At 43.5% G+C, this 18492-nt stretch overlaps 1 protein-coding gene across 1 annotated transcript in view; it reads left to right on the forward strand.

Moving 5' to 3' along the window:
* Positions 1–355: 355 nt before the first annotated feature.
* Positions 356–18492, forward strand: part of l1camb (L1 cell adhesion molecule, paralog b) — a 164199-nt gene continuing 146062 nt past the window's right edge. The window contains exon 1 of the mRNA XM_052091741.1: positions 356–469. The gene's annotated coding sequence lies outside the window, so the exon portion shown is untranslated. The remainder of the gene's footprint in view (positions 470–18492) is intronic.

The following is an 18492-nucleotide window of genomic DNA, read 5'->3' on the forward strand; positions in this document are numbered from 1 at the left end:
TTTATGACTTGCATATGTTTTTGACATGTTTTGTAAGATTTAGCCATAGAGAAATTAGCTCTAGAAAAACAAATTGTACCTTGGAGGGTTAAATCTATTTCTGTATGAGTGCTATGAGGGGTACAGAAATATACTGTAAAAAGAAAAGCAAAAACCTTTCCATTTTGAGAAAGGGATGGGCTGGGTGGTACAGAAATAACAGAGAAAGAGATGATGTCACCTGTGCTTAGCTGCCAATCAGAGGCGAGAGGGAAGGCAAATGGAGAAAGAGAGAGCAGGAGGAGGGGCAGATTGCTGGAGAAAGGCAGAAAGGGTGTGTTTTTCCTTCACTGCAGCATCCGTCAAGGGTTCACCCATTGGGTGGGATGAACAGAGAAAAAGACAGAGAGGAAAGACAGAGTAAGGCGTGTCACCGTACCTAAAGATTGGAGACTGTGTTCTACCCTAGACATTCACACTACCTGCAAAGGTAAGATCTGCTGAGCACCCTTAATCATGTCACAGATTGTAAGACAACAGAAGAATGTGTTTGGGTGTGTGCGCATGTGAATGTGTGTGATGGAGATATCTTATTTATCAGGTACCAAAAACAGCTTGAACACACCTTGGCCTTGTGTGTATTCACATGTGATGGGGCTCCATAGATTAAGAATTATTATTGGACATATTGTGAAAATTTCAAGAGCATACATTTTTATTTTAATTCACATCATTGCAGGGTCCATGACTATTATTGTGTTTGGATAGCACAATTTAAAAAATTAAAGATACTTAAGCAGTGGATAATTTGTGAAAAGCCTAGTTTATTCGTTCTTTTAAACAGATGCAGTGTGTTATGTTGAAAACGTACTGATTTCAGAACATATATATGATTAAATATCAAAACTATTTCTTAGGGAAAGAGATGGGTCTGTTAAGGCAAACATAGCAGAAACAAACAGAACTATATGGCACTCATTGTCATTTGTGTCCTCTCCTTCAGAGATATCTAGACAGATTCAGAAAAGCCAAAACATTTGTTGACTTAGAGAGTATATGGTATAGACTGTAGACTTCAGAACATATATATATTAAACAACAAAACTATCTCTGACCCAGACTCACCCCGGTTCTATGTTTGAGCAATGCTCTCCACTTTCTAGCTGTCTCCGCCTATCTACTGTATGTGTGCGTCTTGCTCACTCTGATGCAGAGGGGAGTGATTTAATGTTGTGAGTGATGTGAGGAGTGATCTATTACTGAGTGTAAACCAATGCTGAGAGGAATAATCTGATGCTAAAAGGAGTGATCTGATGTTGTGAGGAGTGATCGTATGCTTAGAAGTGTAATCTGATGCTGACAGGAATAATCTGATGCAAAGAGGAGTGATATGATGTGATGGGAGGAATCTAATGTGGTGAGCAGTGATCTGATGCTGAAAGGAGGAATCTGATGCTGAGATGAATGCATCAGGAGCACACCAACCACATATTCTATAATTATTCTAATTAGTGAATTATAAAATACCATATAATTATTTTGTGTGTGCGCATGTGCGTGTGTGTGTGTGTGTGTGTTCTCTGCTATTAAAAAACAAGTTACAAGTAGTCTGATGTAAACACAAACTCTTGAGTAGATATTAAAGGTTCACTCAGTAACTTTTGCGTTTGTGTCATCTTGAACTTACAGTGACACCTAGCGGCTTGGATGCAGCATCATTTAAAATCACTAGTTTTTAGTTTCAGATGCCATTTTAGAAATTCAACATTCACAGTCAGCCATGAATGTGTCCAATATCAAGGTGGTTACAGAGATTAAGCCAGTAGTATTTGGCTGGTCATATGATTCTAACATGGCAGGCCCCATGTGCGGACCCTCTCCATGTAGAATACAACAGCTATTATAAGGTTACTGATATGACTGGCGTCTTCATCTTATGTAATTGCTCATGTTTTTATACTTATGTTTCAAAACTACCATTGATTTCTTTAGGAGCAAAATGTTTTTAATGAGGAAAAATGTATTGAGTGCGCCTTTAATCCAGGAAGCACTACAGTTTCATATATATTAATGCTATTTAAGATAAAGTTTTGTTGGAAATGTTGGAATCTGAAAAATATCTAAGATAACTGGTGATTGACAGCTATATAAGCAACTTTCCTGGTCACTGCAGTGCTGTATAAACAGAGTGCATTAACATAACCAAAACTGCACTTCATCACATTTACTGAGCTGCAAGACACAGGCAAAAACCAGCCAGCAAACTTTTTAGACAAATTAAATCTTCGACAGTAGCGTTTGTGTGTGTTTGTGTGTCAGACAGAGTCTTGTCTGTTAATGTCTATTTGTATTTGTAAGATTTAAAAGCAAGCTTGCATGTAGACATTTGAAATACTGGATATTTTCTGGCTAAATGTAATGCTGGACAATAGATACAAAAATATGAGGAGAAAGGAGTGGAACAGTTCATAGAATAGATTGTATATTTAAAATCTAGAACAGATTAAATTCAAAAGAACTTCAAGAGTTTCAAACCAAGATTTCTGCATTACTGATTTACTGAATTCATATGCTGGAGCAATTAAAGGGATTGTTCACCAAAAAAATTAAAATAATAATTTACTCACCCTCATGCCATCCCAGATGTGTATGAGTTTTTTCTTCTGCAGAACACAAACAAAGACTTTTAGAAGAATATCTCTATGCAATGCAAGTGAATGGTGGCCGAATTTTAATACTGCTTTTCCACTGGCGTGATAGAAATTCACTTATTGCAGTTTACAATGCTGGGGAACAGCTTGCTCTGTGCTGCTTTCAATCCCACAATCCACCTCACAAACACAGTGCTCGGCTTCCATAGGGATGAATTGAAAAAGCTCTCTTAGCTTCGGTCAAATCACAGCAGTGGACACGTACCGCAAAGGTCCAAAATCAAATCAAGGCAGCATGAAAGTACTGCATATGACTCCAGTGGTTAAATCCATATCTTCAGAAACTATATGATAGGTGTGGGTCAGCAACAGATCAAAACTATATGAGTATTATGGATTACTTTTATACTGCTTTTGTGTGCTTTTTGGACCTTTAAATTCCGGTCACTATTCACTTGTATTGTATGGACCTACAAAGCTGAGACATTCTTCTAAAAACCTTTGTTTGTGTTCCAGAGAAGAAAGAAAGTTATACACATCTTTTATGGCATGAGGGTGAGTAAATGGTGGGTGAACTATCCTTTTAATGAACAAGGCTCATTTGCATTCATAGGTTTTCATTTGTAAAGTGTACATACATTTTTGTACATTTAGACAGACACTCAAAACATACATCAACGTATTGACAGTATCTAACATGAAAACCTGGTCACGTATGTACATGTATACTTATACATTTTATGAACCCTCTGAAAACTATTAAAAACTCCTAGAAATTGCTAGAACCTTTTAAGTGGACAACCCCATTACAACACAACCCCATAGAGATAATCTAATTTATCAGTAAATGATGGAGAAACATTCAACATGAACTTAAACTCTTTCATATACAGGAAATACAGAGCTCCATTAAACAGTTAAGTTAAACACATATAAATATGGATATTTGGGAGTGTGCAAATGTTTGCTAGTGCATCAATTATAGCACATAGATCTGTTGTTATGTTGTGGTCATTTGCTAACTATGCTGTGCTCAAGTGTGTGATGAGGTCATTAAATGAGTATTTTCATAAATAAATAAACAAACACATCAATGGAGGAAGATTATTTGATTACAGGCATTAGGAAGTACTTAATTGTTTTCAGCTGGCCTCTATGAGGAATAGAAATGACAGAGTCAATTTTCAGACCAGCAGCTGTAATGAATATCTCCTTACATCTGCTAGTTTGAACATTGAGTCTGGCATTTCTCTTCCATCACACACTTGCAGGAGATATCTGTAAGGCAATACAGTTATACCCATTAGAGAAACCAGTATGAACAATGTAGACCAGGAGTCAAAGCTGAGTTTCAGTTAGTTGAGAGAGAGTTTACTAAAGACAAAGTTCTCCACATTGCCAAAGGCTAAAGACAGAGAATCTAACCTTGAACTAACTTGTAAAATGGCTAACAATTATAGGCAAATGCAACTATAATTGTGAGTTGACGTCAATTTAGGATTACAGGCTTCTGATAGGTAACATACAGATATTTACAAAAACTATCCAAACATAGTGAACTGATGATCTATGCCAAATATGTTATTATGTCACGGCTGAGCCGTGTACGTGTACTGCTGACACAGGAGCGGGCAGGTATTTTACGTGCCAAAGTGACCGGCTGTGTCAGACTGCACGTACCCTTCCCCAACGCCCCATAAAGTCGTCAAAGTCTTCTGGATCTTTACCCCAGACAGGGGGGAACAAGGCGAAGTGCCAAGCATGGGAGCAGGCCACGCCAGCCTTGCCTTTTCTCTCTCTATGTTTCTCGCATAGAGAAAGAAGGTCCTTCCTCAGGGGGATTTGCCAGGGAGGGGCTGTAGCGAGGAGTACGAGATCCGAGAACCAAGGCTTGCAGGTCCCTGATCCTCTTGATGCAGGCGAGCACGATAAGCAGGGCCGTTTCTAGAGAAAGGGCCCTGAGTCCAACTGATTCTAGCGGCTCGAAGGGGGGTTTCTGAAGGTCCGTGAGGACCACTGAGAGATCCCAGGAGGGGAAGGATTTAACCTTCCAGGCGCCTCTTAGGAACATGATGATCAAGTCATGCTTACCCAAATTTGCCATCTACTGAGTTGTGGTGGGCCACGATAGCAACAACATACACCTTCTGGGTGGACGGGTACAGCCTCCCCTCCAACCTCTCCTGCAGGAATAGGAGCACTGACCTAACTGCGCACCTCTGTGGGTCTTCAGCCCGGGAAGAACACCAATTTGCGAACAGGTGCCTGGCTTGGCTGATCGTGTCTATGACGGCAGGTGGTAGACCAGCTAGATCTACAGCGTCCTGTCCAGGGGCCAGACGTGGAGGTTCCAGAAGTCTGGATGCCAGAGCATGCCCCATCCCTGAAAAAGAAGGTCCTTCCTCAGGGGAATTTGCCAGGGAGGGGCTGTTGCGAGGAGTACGAGGTCCGAGAACCAGGCCCGGGTGGGCCAGTAAGGAGCCACTAGGGTGACTTTCTCCTCGTCCTCCCTGACCTTGCACAGCACCTGTGCAAGAAGGCTCACTGGGAGAAATGCATAAATAACTCTTTTAGAGAAAATCACTCTTTATAACTCTTTTAGTTTCTTGCGCTGTCGAAGCGCCCAGGGGCAAACTGCACTACTGTGCAGAGAAGGAGAAAGCCGCTGTAATGCACTGTCGAATCCAACAGGCAAATTTTTCTAATTAAAGTTATCTTGCCTTGCACAGCAGAAACATTACATCAGCAAACACTCATCAGTGTCTAACAGGTGTCTGGAAGTGCCATACTACGTCTCACAATGAGTTGCTAAATTAGGAATCCATCCATCCATCCATCCATCCATCCATCCATCCATCCATCTATCTATCTATCTATCTCTCTCTGTATCTATCAAAAACAGATTATAGATTAGTTTACAGGGAGGTGGGGGGTTCCACATGATAGCATGATGGCTTAGGGGGCTTTAGTTCCAAAAGGTTGAGAACCTCTGCTATAGATAAACCAAAACTCGTACATACACACATTTAGGGCCTAGAGACAGAAAATCTTTAGGTAAAAGGGTACAAAATGTAAAAAAAATTCATTGTTTTGACAACCTTATGCAATGTCACATTTATTTCCATCCAGAGTTAAATTCATTTTTGCCCGAGATCTTGTATTGATGACGGGAGAGTCGAACCACTCTGTGAAGTCTTCTCCAGCACATTCTAAAGACTTTTAATGGGGTTAAGTTCAGGACTCTGTGGTGGCCAATTCATGTGTGAAAATGATTCCTCATGCTCCCTGAACCACTCTTTCACAATTTGAGCCAAATGTCACGGATTACGCCCATGGCATTAGAGAAGAAACAATATATTGATGTGATAAGCTGTTCATTCAGTATATTCAGGAAGTCAGCTGACTTCATTTTATTGCAGCATAATGTTGCTCAGCCTAGACCTGACCAATTGAAGCAACCCCAGATCATAACACTGCCTCCAGATGCTTATACAGTGGGTACTATGCATAACGGGTGCATCGCTTCATGCACTTCCCTTCTTACTCTGACATGGTGGTGGTGTAGTGGGCTAAGTGCATAACGTGTAATCAGAAGGTCGCTGGTTCGATCCCCACATCCACCACCATTGTGTCCTTGAGCAAGGCACCTAAATCCAGGTTGCTCCGGGGGGATTGTCCCTGTAATAAGGGCTCTGTAAGTCGCTTTGGATAAAAGCGTCTGCCAAATGCATAAATGTAAATGTAATGTATTACGTGCCTATCACTTTAGAATAGGGTAAATCTGGACTCATCAGACCACATAACCTTTTCCCATTGCTCCACATTCCAATCTTTATGCTTCCTAGCAAACGGGGGGCGGCCACCTCCAATGTCGCATTGGGTGAGGGATGTTATTGCCCTGGCCTACGAGGTGCCCAGTCAAGATTCGCCAGTAGGTATCAAGGCTCACTCCACCAGAGGGGTCGCCTCCTCTAAAGCCTTGGCTAGAGGGGTCCCTCTGCAGAAAGTTTGTGATGCGGCAGGCTGGTCCTCTCCGCACACATTCATCACATTTTATAGTTTGGATGTATAGCTCTTATGTCCTTGAGTCGACATTTCATGCTCATGTTTGAGACCTCTCGTGTTTGACAGTTCACCACTATACTTCCAGGTTTTAATGCATTGGACAGTTCTCAGCCCAGTTCCAGCAATTTTAGAAATGTCCTTAATTGTTTTCTTTGCTTGAAGCAGGCCAATAATTTGCCCCTTCTGAAACACTGTAAAAAACTTTCCACGACCACGGGATACGTCTTCCGACATAGTTGTTTAAGAAATGAGAAGTTACACACTGCACCAGTTAGGGTTAAAAGGATTGTTGCCAGCTGAAACATATTAATGACTGAAATAATGATCCAATCATAGGCTCTTAAGTATCTACTTATTTAAATCCAAACAGCGACTTTTTGTTTGGCCAGGCAGTGTATTACAACTCACATGTATATCTGTTCTTTGGGAGCCGGGCTAAAAGAGCACAGTTACTGCATTCCTGACATAAGTCAGACCCTCAGTCACACCACAGAGGACTGATACAAATATCATGAAAGAGATCAGACCAATCAGATGGTGTGTAAATAATGTTGCACTTTTGTATTTGTAATTTACAATGCCATAAAACATAGGCTACCATATACTCACTTGTATCTTTTCCTAAACAAGTGCAGTGTTCGAAAAGGGATGGGATTTCTGGTTCCGGACCCTCTAAAAGAGCCAAAAGGAATGTAAAAATATTTTTGATGTATCCAGCGTTTCCTGGGTAATCCAAAATTGATTTTCCATCGAAAAGTTCTAAATGTTTAAGTGCATCACATGCAATACCTTGACCTGTGGCCTCATGCCTATGGCAGATTTTTTCCGAAGAGTTCTGATATTTAGTATACCAGCACTGGTACCCTTCTCTGTTTGTATCACTCAGCTTGTCTTTTTTTGCGGCTTCAGTCAGGTTGCTGCCATGGAAGACAGCTACCTATGTAGGCAGGAGACAGTGAGGCAGCTCACTACTTTTGGAACAAACCCTACATGTCAAAGGACCTGTCAGCTTGCACCATGTAAAATGTCATAACTGTACCTAAAATAAATTCCTGTGATAAGGAGAAGTGTTGAGTGTTATGTAGCGATGTATTCTGATGAATCCCACATTTCATTGGCACACTCATTTATTCATCAGGACTTCCAGCAGCCATATCACCGTGCAGCTCTTGCCAGGTTGCCCACTGCCATGGTAACCCCCTCTTGTCCACCAGTAGCACTGGCTACTAAAAGGTAAATACATCACTCCTGAGGCAGTCCCAGCACAGTCTCAGCAAAGGATGTGCCAGCTGCTACATTTACTCTGTAATATCGAGTAAAGTTAGATGGAACACCGCAAGATGCTGCAGCACAAATATCATTTAAGAGTGCCCTCCTGAAGTGGGTCCATGTGGTGGAAACACTGCGGGTAGAGTGTGCGTGAAGGTGAGTGGAAGCATACAAACCAGCATCCTCATAAGCCTGACGTATGGTGTCAACCACCCAATGAGAATGCCTGGCCTTTGACAGAGGTTGCCCCAGCTTCTCGGTCTTAAAGCAGACAAACAATTGATCTGTGCTTCTGATCTTAATTATGTGCCTGATGTAGGTACACAGTTCTCTCACAGGGCATAGCATGGGTGATGCCCCCTCATTCTGACTCACCCCAAGGGAAGCAGAGAAGGAATGCAGTTCAATTACTTGATTCAAACGGAGAAGGATCAAGGCCTTTGGCAAAAAGGCAGGATTAGGTTGAATTATAACTCCTACATCATCCAGAAGGAATCTGCAGCAGTCTGCATGCACTGACAAGGCATGAGCTGTTGAGGGCGATGAGACTCTCCCCAGTCACCGCGAGGGGAAGCACGACTCGCCACGCATTGCTTTTAAGCCTCCCTTCTAACAGGACCAAGGCGGGTCTGGGTGGCCGACGGACTCGCCCCCTGAGTGCTGCGAGGAAAGGACTGCCCGAAGGCTTCCTCATGGCTTTTCGCCTCCTGGAACTCCGAAACCGGGGCATCAAGGAGGAAAACTTTATCCTTGTCCTTGATGCCTGATAGGTTGAGCCAAAGGTGCCCCTCCGCGCTGACCAAGGTAGACATAGACCGGCCAATAGCACGGGCTGTTTGCTTGGTCGTGCGGAAAGATCTGTGGCTCGACGAAGCTCAGAAAAAGCTTGCTCGTCGAGTGCAGTGCCCACACTCATGTCCTCCATCAGGTCAGCCTGGTAAGCCTGTAATACAGCCATTGTGTGCAGAGCAGCATCAGCCTGACTTGTTGCTTGATAAGCCCTCCCTACTAAAGTGGAGGTCATCCCACAAGGCTTTGTGGGAAGAGACGGCTTTTTAAAAGGTGGTGCCGATCCCGGCGAGAGATAGCCCGCAAGCGTCTCTTCGACCGGCGGCATTATTGAATACCCCCGTGTCTCAGCACCCACGATAGTCGAGTATAAAGACGGAACACACATTGTTTGCTCTGATTCTCAGTCATTCTCTCTCTATTTAAATATATATTTATAGAAAGCGGAGAAAGGAGAAAAGGTTCACTGCGCACTGCCTAGCAAAATTCTAACTCCTAGCAGAGGAAAGAAAGTTTGTGACAGGCTTGTGAGACACAAACACACAGAATGGGCTCTGAAAAAAATAGATCTGACGACACGCTGGTGACACGTCTATGCATCAGGTGCATCCAATGATCTCACCAGCCGAGGCTATAAATTCCGGTCAATGTTCATTGACGTGTTACACACATATTCACAGCTGGTCACAATGTAGGATTGTTCCCAAAGTGCTTTTCTCAGCACAGCATCCTAGTGAAGCTTTTTGTAAAGGGAACTGTAATATCTATAAAGTCATCATTGTGTAGTTTGATTAAATGAGTGTAAATTGTGCATAAAAATAAATAATTAAATCATAATTATATTTAGAACCCCAGTGAGCAAGCCAAAGTGACTGTGGCAAGGAACACAAAACTCCATATAATTTTGGTTAATGGAGAAAAATAACCTGTGCAGAAACCAGGCTCACTGTGGGGGCCAGTTCCCCTCTGGCTAAACAACATGAATATAATGCCAATATTAATTATTTATGTGCAGTGCAGGTCATGGTTTAAAATTAGTAAACTAAGTAAGTGTTAAGGGCCAGTTTTGTGTGAACTGTAAGTTTAATGACAAATGTCTTTGAAGTTCAGCCTGGATTAACTGCAAAAGTTCACTTGGTCCTTTGTTAATTGGCCGATGAAAGCCATTTTGTGGGCCATTTTGTTGGCAAATAATTGAAAGTCTATGTATTCCATTTTAAGAGTGTAGTCCATCATTAGACCAAGGTGATGCAGGCAGAGATCAGAGAGGTGTATCACAGTTCAACCAGCAGGTAATTTCGGTGAGGTCTATAAGTCCAAGTTTCAGGCAGTGGCATATGAAGTATCCCATATCTTATGGTTGGAGTTGGAATCAGTTCATCCCCTGAAGTCCATCATAATAGACTGAAGTGATGTCTGACTGGCATTGGCTGTTTTTAGTCATCATCACTCAGAGACACATAACAGTGGAGTAAGACACAAAGCAGGAACAGAGGTGGACCTGGCCGGTTCTGGTAATCTTGGGATGTGAATCCCGAGGTTGAGACAGGGAATCAAATAGAATAATATTAGCGTAGATGCCATAACATTTTTTGTAGAGTTATAGAGCATGATAAATGTTTCTGGTTCTGGCAGACCTAACTAAAGCAGCATAATTGAATAAGAGTTAATGAATAAATTAGGTGTATGCCTGGCTAAATAGATGAGCTTTTAGTCTAGACTTAAACTGAGTGTGTCTGCGAATAGTGTTAGGGAGACTATTCCATAGTTTAGGAGCCAAACAGGAAAATTATCTACATCCTTTTGTGGATTTGGATACTCTAAGAACTATTAACAGGCCAAAATTTTGAGATCGTAATGAATGTGATGGAATATAGTGTGGTAGAAGGTCACTTAAGTACTGCAGAGCTATACTATTCAAAGCTTTGTATGTAGTTAACAAAATGGTTCAATTAATTCAAACTTCAACAGGAAGCCAATGTAGCGATGATAAAATGGGGCTAACATGATCATATTATTTGGTTCTAGTCAACATCCTGGCCACTGCATTTTGAACCAATTGAAGTGTATTTATTGAACTTGAAGGACATCCTCCCAGTAATGCATTACAATAATCTGGTCTTGAGGTCATGAACATATGGATTTGTTTTTCGGCAACAGAGAGCAGGTTTCATAAATTAGCAATAAGAATGCCATTCTACAAACATTGGAAATTCGATTTTCAAAGGATAGATTTGTATCAAATATAACACCTAATTTCTTCGCTGTAGAAGACGATGTAACAATGCATCCATCGAGAGTCAAATTAATATTTAGTGGCTTATTTTTAAAGGTTTTTGGTTCAATAATTAGTACCTCTGATTTGTCGGAATAGAGTAGAATTTCTGGCCATCCAATCTTTGATTTCATTGATACACTCTGTTAATTTGGAGAATTGTGAGATTTTGTCGGGTTTCAAAGAATATAAAGTTGGGTATTGTCGGCATAACAGCAAAACTTATTCCATTTAACTGGATGGACGTCATGTAAATTCTCCACCTGGAATTCACATGAGTGAGCAGTGTTCCAAACACACAGGACACAGTGTGATGTTTTCTCAGCTTTATTCATTCTCACTGCCGGGGAAAAAGCTTCAGTGTATTCCAACCCCCTTACACATGTGTCAGGCTTATATTAGATGTGCTTACGTAAGCTGTAACATGTAGTTTTTTATTCTTTGAGTAAACAAGTTCTTAGAATAGGTAATTTCACAATATTACCCCTCCCCTGATATCTGACCAAAGCAGAATTTCTGTTAAAAACAGTTTGGTGAACATCAGTTAAGATGGCATTCCAGGGACCAGTTTATGGCAGGGCCCCTCTCCAACTCCCGGTGTGGAAGATGTGCCACACTGTGATTGGATCCTTGGTGAATGAACATAAACAACTGTTCATTCACCATCAGATAAGGTGCTAAGATGCCCCAGCATTGAGTGACCGTATCTGACCCTTACGGCCCCTCCACCAGCGCAGCCCAGTCCACAAAGGACCTCTGCATTGGCAGACATTGCCTGTCCCACACAGCTTCTCTGTGACGCAGCCAGCCTACAAAGGACCCTGTGAAGATTCAACTGACCCAGCTGCCCGGTCCATTCTTCAAGGACCCTCTTGGTGCAACAGAAGTTTCAGCATCCTCCAGCCCAGCGTGGCAATGACTACTGGATCCCAACTCTGCGCCCTTCCCACTGCACGCTACCCACATCACCAGTGGAAGATGTCTCTACTGCCGTACTGATCACCCAACTGTGTGGAACGTAAATATAAACTTTCTAGAGATTTTGGCATTTATTTATACCTGCAGCATATGTTTTTCTAACTTGTTTAGATAACAGTTACCTGTTTGTTTCAAATAATAGGTTTATTATTAGTTTAAAAATAAATAAGCATTGTGCCAGAGCCATTAGGTGGTTTCCCGTAAGCAGCATTCCCATACAATTCTCACCCATTGCTACATCCTGTTCAACAGCATTGCATTCATCCATTCTGTGTTCAAATAATTTATTTGTTTTTAATTCATTACTTTCCATTTAGTTATTAGTTGATTATCCTTTAGCAGTGCATATTTATTATAAGCATATTTAATCATTGTGGTATTTACTCTTGCATATCTATTGTTAATAAATGTAAACATTTTGTTACAGCTGTGTCTTCATTGTGTTGATGATCAAAGACTCTAGTTGTCCAGACTCTCACCAACTCACTCAAGTTTACATTAATTCTAAATGATCAAACAGCTCTTTTGGGAGGGTTCTTAAATTGTTAAGATAGTATTTTTAACTGGTGCCCCGTATTGCAAAGGGGGAGGAATCATCTGATACTCTCATAACTACAATGTAAGTTGCACATGATCAAAAATCACTACGTCATTGCTGAATTTAGGAGAAACCATTAAACAGGAAGGGAGATATTTCTTTCACTTGAAAAACAGGACACCCATCAACCTCAACACAATGTAGAGCTGCTCTTATACTGCAGTAACATAGATATAACAGCATCATAGTCATACTTCAATTAAAATCATGGTTGTATATTAGGTTAAGGCATTAATAATATATGATAGTGCATGGAGTGTCAAGTGTCAAGTGGTTTTTATTGTCGTTTCAACCATATACAGTTAGTACAGTACACAGCGTTTTATGTAGCACCATGGTCCTCCACGACCATGGTGCTACATAAAAACAACATAGGACAAACCCAGAACCACATGAGACTACACAGACTAAATAACATACCTATATAAAGTGCACGTGCAAACGTATGCAAAAAGTACGGGACAGTACAATAAATTACTAACAATGAACAGGACAACTTGAAGAAAGTGACATCATCAATGCACTTGCTAATGTAGCTGGTCACTGATGCTGTGTATTCCTCCAAGTTGGTAGAGTCGCCATATGTTGCAGCCTCCCTGAACATTTGCCAGTCAGTACACTCAAAACAGTCTTGAAGAGCAGAGATGGCTCCTGCTGGCCAGGTTTTCACCTGCTTCTGAAGCGGTTTTGTGCATCTGACGAGCGGTCTGAGTGCTGGAATTAGCATAACAGAGATGTGATCGGAGTAGCCGAGGTGGGGGCGAGGCTCTACCCGGTACGCGCCTGGGATGTTTGTGTAAACAAGCTCAAGCGTGTTCGCCCTTCTCTTTGCAAAGTCCACATACTGATGGAATTTAGGGAGCACTGTCTTGAGATTCGCATGGTTGAAATCTCCGGCGACAATAAACAGTCCGTCAGGGTGAGCATTCTGCAGTTCGCTCATAGCCCCATACAGTTCATGGAGCACTTCCTTAGCATTAGCGCTGGGGGGAATGTAAACTTCGGTTATGATAACAGTGGTGAATTCCCGTGGTAAATAAAAAGGTCTGCATCTAACAGTCACAAGCTCCACCAGCGATGAGCAGTAGCTAGAGACTAGCATAGAGTTCTTGCACCATTCCGTGTTGATGTAAACACACAAGCCACCACCGCGAGTCTTACCGCACAGAGCTGCATTTCTGTCGGCATGAAACGAGGCGAGCCCGTCTAGCTGAATGGCGGCGTCCGGAACTCTGTTGCTGAGCCACGTCTCTGTGAAAACAAAGACGCAGCAGTTTCTAAACTCACGTTGCGTAGCCTGCTGGAGTCAGATGTAGTCCAGTTTATTGTCCAGGGAGCAAATATTTGAGAGCAGGTTAGACGGGAGAGCCGGCCGGCTAGGGTTTGTTTTTAGCCTAGCATGGACCCACGCCCTCTTGCCGCGCTTCCGCTTCCTCGTACACCGCTTACGACGTCCTCTCCCCCGGCCACCGGCATCAGGCAACACCGAGGACTGGAGGCCTGGTCTCTGCAGCAAGCAGAGTTGGCGTAGTGCCTCCTGCAGGTCATCATGCATCTTGGTTGTTGCATGAATCCTATATTTGAGCATTGTCTGGCGATGGTAAACACGAACACCGCTTGCTCCGATGTCCGTGTGCTGCAAAAGTCGGGTTATTTAACAAAAATAGCACCATTTGGATCCGCCATCTTGGACCTAATCCTACTGCAACTGCCGAAGTGTAATTTGCTTTATGATAAATGCAGTGGGAATTTTCTACAAATAATGTATAAAATAAGGCCTGGAATTTGAAACATTTATTTAAAAAAAAAAAAAAAGATAATAATTCCCCCATCAAATTGGCAGTAAACAAATGAATTAACAGCTGTTGCATACCTGGCAGATGCTGGCAAGAAAATACAAAGAAACAGGAAAAATGTTTAACCGAATTGTGTAATTTAACCCTTGAACTCTAAAGTTATGCATTTCTTTGGAGATTTTATGGTATTTTTACCATATCTACCTCAAAAGTACTAATTTACACAGTGTTCATTTAAATAAGCACATTTAATGTCTTAACTTCAACAAAAACCTGAATTTCAGTTCATTGAAAGACTGTCAAAACATTAAAATATGACATGTATTGGGGTCTCATATGAAATCTGCTGGAATAAAAACAATTACATGAAATGACAACAATGGCCATTAAATGTATTGGCTGACCTCTATTAGCCAATGTTGTAACAAACATAATTTCTAGTATCACAAGTTGAGCATTGAAATACAGTGTGTATAATAATATACACACACACACACACACACACACACACACACACACACACACACAATAACAGTCAACAATTTTTTAGCATTTTTTTTAAACCACTTGTGAGATTAAGATAATGCCACAATATGCTTACAGTCAAACCTGACCATGGTGCAACTTCCACAACTAAGCATACATTTCTCACAGTGAGGTCAGACTAAGACCTTGATCTGATCTTAAAATCAGTGTGTCAGGGTTCAGAAAGAAGAGGATTCAATTGCAGGGTAAACCACGATTTATTGGTAAATAAACAAGCACGAGCCGGACAGGATAAGGTCCACAGACAATAACAGCCTCTGAAGCGTAGACTAGGTCCGTGGACCGGTAACTCCCAGCCAAGAGCAGTCTGCACAAGAAGTCAAGGATGGTGGTGTATGAGACGGGAGAAGCAACGGGTAGTGTTGGCAGGTGAGGGGCGGCAAAAGGGAAGGGAGATGACTGCTTGTAGGCCGGAGGTGGCAGGGGAATTAGCTCTGTCCAGCAGCCTGGAAGACCGGGAGAAAAAAAAGAGAAAAGACTAAACTGCTCGGAATGCAAGCCACAGGGGATAGGGAAAAATAAAGTAAAAACCTATTAACTATGCCAAGTTAAAGTATAGGAAAAATACAAATAATCAATAAAGATAAAAAAAATAAATCAAATCAGGGCTGATAACAAGCTCGGACCAAGACACAGCAAAAGAAATGAAAAAAAAAATAGGAAAAACCCTTGGAATCCAAAGCAAATCAAAACAAAATAAAAATAAAATTTGACTAGATAACTAGACTACCAAGAATAGCAAGGAAAAAAGCAAGACTAGCAAGACGTGAATAACAACATGCAAAACATGGCAAGGGACAAAAAACACAAGGGGAATATAAAGAGAGGTTAATGAGAAGTAACACATGAGTGTAATGTTGAACTAACAAGTTAACAAGAGGGAGGGGCAACAGCTGACAGTTGAAAGCATGGAAAACAACACATGCAAACACACATGGTGAACGAACACAAACACCACACGCCGAAGCGCGCGGGCAGACAAACAAGTCAGCCAAGCACTATAATATATAGGGAGACGCAGGTCTGCTGACAGGGGACCGTACTACGGAAAATACAATCACAGGTTGTTGCCTGAGGAGGGAACTAAGCCCATGGAGCCCTACCCCAGTACAGAGCACATGTGGTTCGTAGTGGGTCTGGACGCAAATTGCTCCACTGAATTCGCAGGCCAGAAGGCTAGGGAGGCGAACATCCAGGAAGCGATGCTTAGTGGCTAACCTGGGAGAGAAGGCACACTGGATCAACTTAGTGAAGGGCGCTGTGTGCAAGCAGAACACCCGGTCGGTTGTGTCACGTTACCAAGTTCTACCGGCTCAGGCCTGACAAAACATGGGCGAGACCGACTCAACCCTGAGATTGTAAAATCTTGCAAAGGTATTGGGTGTTGCCCAGTCCGCTGCTATGCAGATGTCTGCTAGGGAGGTGCTGTTGGCCAGTGCCCACGAGGATGCCACACTTCTTGTCGAGTGTGCTCGGAACCCGCAAGGGGGTGGGCACGGCCTGGGTCTGGTAGGCCAGTGCGATGGTGTCAGTGACCCAGTGAGCTAACCTCTGTTTGGAGACGGCCTTCCCTTTCCCTCGTCCGCCAAAGCAGACAAAGAGCTGCACAGAACATCTAAAGCTCTACGTGCTGTCCAAATAGATATGCAAATCACGTACCAGACACAGCAACGAAAGGGCTGGGTCTGCCTCCTCCCGGGGCAGCGCTTGCAGGTTCACAACCTGGTCCCTGAAGTGGGTCGTAGGAACCTTGGGCACGTAGCCCGGTCGCGGCCTCAGGATAACTTGAGTATGTGAACTCCACGCAGGTGTCGCTGACAGCAAACGCTTGCAGGTCCCAACCCTCTTGATGGAGGCTAACACTGAATCAAGTGGCTCAAAGGGGGGGACTTGCCATCTACTGCTTCGTGTTAGGCCATGATAGCGGCTACATAAAGTTGAAGGGGAATTCACGAACAAGCGCCACTTTAGGGCGTAAAGTAGCCTGGTGGAGGGTGCTCTGGCTTGGTTGATCGTGTCTATGACTGCAGGTGGTAGATCTTCTGCATCCCGTCCAGGGGCCAGACATGGAGGTTCCAGAGGTCTGGGCGCGGGTGCCAGAGGGTCCCCGTCCCTGAGAAAGAAGGTCCTTCCTCAGGGGGATTTTCCAGGGATGTGCTGTCACGAGGAGCGTAAGATACGATAACCAGGTCTGGGTGGGCCAGTAAGGAGCCACCAAGGTGACCCGTTCATCGTCCTCCCTGATCTTGCACAGCACCATTACAAGGAGGCTCACTGGGGGAAATGCGTACTTGCATAGCCCCCAGGGCCAGCTGTGAGCCAGCGCATCTGTCCCGAGAGGGGCTTCTGTTAGGGAGTACCAGAGAGGGCAGAGGGAGTTGCCCTGGGAGGCAAAGAGATCTATCTGTGCCGTGCCGAATCAGTCCCAAATCAGCTGGACCGCCTGTGAGTGGAGCCTCCACTCTCCGCTGGGTGAAACCTGTTGTGACAGCGCGTCCGCCTTCGTGTTGGGGTTGCCAGGGATGTGAGTCATGGCTGACTCCAAAGGAGGAGATGGCGGGCGAGTTGTGACATGACGAGAGTGCATGTCGCCTTGGCGATTTATGTACACTACCGTTGCGGTGCTGTCTGAACAGATCAAGACACGCTTGCCCTGAATTAGCAGGACAAACCTCCGCAGGGCAAGAGATACAGCCAGCAACTCTAGGCAGTTGATATGCCAATGCAACGGGGCCCTGTCTAGGAGCCAGCAGCAGCGTGCCCATTGCACACGGTGCCCCAACCCTGTCGTGGTCACCACAGATGCCTCTCAACATGTCTGGACACCTGCTGCAAGGGGACTCTGGTCCGCAGAAAGCAGACGTCTGTCCAAGGTTTGAAAGTCTGATGTCAGGAGGGGGTGATTCACACAGTATGTGCCGCGGGACTCAAGTCTGTAGCCAGTGCTGAAGCGGTCTCATATGCAACAACTCGAGTGGCGCGACCGCGGTGGAGGATGCCAATATGCCCCAGGAGCGTCTGGAATTTTTTGGTGAGGAACCACCGTTCCGCTTTGTGGGGTGCTCGAAGCTGGGGCTGAGAGCTGGGCCCGGGTTGAGGCAGAGCTATCGGATATTTAGCCACAGGGGGATGCCCTCGGTGAGCAGTTGGGGCGCGCTGGTTTGGCGTCGCCACGGCATGATGTGGGATATAGAGAAAAAAAAAATCTGACTTACAGACTCACGCCCGCTTCCATTTATACTCGTATGTCTGGGGCGGGACATGCAAATTCTGTCTGCCAATTTAAAATTGGCATTTTCTCAAGTTTAGAGGTACACGAGGCTCCCAAGGAAGACCCCTTGTGTCACTTCATTCGACACAATGTCGAGGGGGTGACAGAAGGGGAACCTTGATTTCTTGTGTGGGCATACAGCATTGAGATGACTTGGTGAACCACAGTAAAAGCAAAGGTTTTCGTTGCATCGTTGTTGGCGTTCCTCAATGGAAACATGTGTGAGCAACATGAATTGGTTCGGGTGATACAGTGGATTTCTGGGCTTGTACCGA

The sequence above is a fragment of the Xyrauchen texanus genome, chromosome 25 (genome assembly GCF_025860055.1).
Source record: "Xyrauchen texanus isolate HMW12.3.18 chromosome 25, RBS_HiC_50CHRs, whole genome shotgun sequence".
Lineage (NCBI taxonomy): Eukaryota > Metazoa > Chordata > Actinopteri > Cypriniformes > Catostomidae > Xyrauchen > Xyrauchen texanus.